This window comes from Octopus bimaculoides, chromosome 24 (genome assembly GCF_001194135.2).
Source record: "Octopus bimaculoides isolate UCB-OBI-ISO-001 chromosome 24, ASM119413v2, whole genome shotgun sequence".
In the NCBI taxonomy this organism is placed as follows: domain Eukaryota; kingdom Metazoa; phylum Mollusca; class Cephalopoda; order Octopoda; family Octopodidae; genus Octopus; species Octopus bimaculoides.
In genome coordinates, this window is record NC_069004.1 from 19,134,091 (window position 1) to 19,136,324 (window position 2,234).

The following is a 2,234-nucleotide window of genomic DNA, read 5'->3' on the forward strand; positions in this document are numbered from 1 at the left end:
CACACACGACGGGCTTCTTTCAGTTTCCGTCTACCAAAACCACTCACAAGGCTTTGGTCGGCGCGAGGCTATAGAAGAAGACACTTGCCCAAGGTGTCATACAGTGGGACTGAACCTGGAGCCACGTGGTTCGTAAACAAGCTACTAACCACACAGCCACTCCTGCACCTATGTAAATAATAATATATGTGGTTGAGAAGCAAGTTTCTTACCACACAGCCACGCATGTGAATGAGAAAGGATTACAATTGACCGAATGATCTGAATACTAAAGGATTAAAGAACTATCTACACGAAGGTATTAGAATAGCACGATAGTGTAGCAATGTCTTCATACAATATGCTTGGTTGGAGGGATTGGTCTGGCTAGGTTGAGTATAGGTGTTGTATGTTTGCCGTGAAATAAAATTTTCACAATTCCATGTCCTGCTAAAGAGAAAAATGGATTCCACACCCCCACCACAATTTTCTGAGGCCCCCACCTGTGTGGTGTATGCCCCACGTTGGGAAACACTGTGTGTGTGTGCTTTAAAGAAGGTAGGGCCTCGTAATAGATATCTCGCTGTTGAGGTTGGGTGAGAGTAACTGGAGAGAGAGAGAGAGATAAAGCTGGTCGAGCGGAGGTGTCAGGGCTTACTCTCAAGGTATAAGAAGATGAATATAAGAGAGAATAAGGATAGGTAAGGGTGGGTAAGTTTGCAATAGAGGGAAGTGAATGACAGATTATTAGAGATGGGGCTAGAGGTAAAAGTAGTAAAAGATGAACACAGGTGTGTATGTGTGGTCGATGGTAAATGTGAGTTGGGGGCGGGGAAGAAACAGGAATGGTTCAAGAAGGATGAGGTGATAAGTGGCAATACACAAAGCAAAAAGATTGGAGAGTAATGGTATAATTGTATTTTCGGAGATGTACTGGCATAGCAAGTGACTTGATCTGAGATCGTGTACTGAAACAAAAACAATTGCAGCGTGGAAGGTGTTTATAAGCCATTTAAATGTTGAAGTGAATCTAACAGTTTTTTTTTTGTGTGGCTTATAAACACCTTCCATGCTACAATTGCTGATATAATTGTAGATGGATGAGAAATAGAGAGATTATATGTAGAGTGGGTGGGTAATGAGGAGTGTTGGGAGAGAGAATACAGTGACAGAGATAGAGATCAGAAGTACGTAGGGATAGATAAAGAGAACAGTAAACAAGTTGTAGGAGGACGGCAGTCAATGGCAGATATGAGGATGTGTTAAGACTGATGACAGATCTGAGGTTCTAGATTTACTCTTCCAGCATTTCTTTAGACACAATGTTTTTTTGTATTTTTTTTTGTAAGAGTCTTACCTTCTTGTTTGCCTTGTCTGTTGGTCTCAACTACACTTACTGATAATTTCCTGGACTTAGTTGATGCCACATATGACTGCCTATACGTTAAGTTGGAGAATTAAATATATATATATATATAAACAAACTACACCTCTTGAAGTAGTTGTATGCTGTCAACTTAATGTGACAGTCCCCTGAAGGGAATAATACTATTGTTGGTTAGACCTAGGAAGCTGCACCGCTTCCTGTCGGCCTTGACACATTTCCTGTGTCCTTATGTCCAACCACCAAGGCTCGGTCCTAGTTATTTACCAACTGAGATTATTTTAATTTTTTTTTAAATTTCCCTTCAGTTCAGCTATCTATACATTTATATATCTATTAATATATCTTTCTATTGTATAACTTCTGATATATCGGTAGTCTTACCTATCTACATATCTACATGTCTGTTTGTCTGCCTAAGTAACTATTATAACTATTTTCTCTTCTGCCGAAGTGTGTGTCTGTACTTTCACAACCTCGATAAGCATTTAAATCTAACAATAAAATAAAAATGAATAATAGCAGTGCCTCAGCATGGCCACAGTGTTGGGGTCTGGTATACATGAAAGATAACAGTGTAACTTCAACAGCTATTTGGCAACTTTAATATAACTGTCTATCGTTATATATTTGTTAAATTGTGAAGTTATAGATCTTATTGATATTCTTTCATTATGTTAAACATTTCGAGGGGGTCTGCGACTTTAACACACAAATGTAGAATAATATAGACCTTCTCCATCCTCCTTACTCTTTCTAATAATATAGACATCTCCCTCTCCCTTTATTTTGTGTTTTCCCTTTCTATTTCTTCATTTATTCTAAAATTTCCGTTTCTTTCTTTGTCTCCTTCTGTCTCACTTCTTTTTCT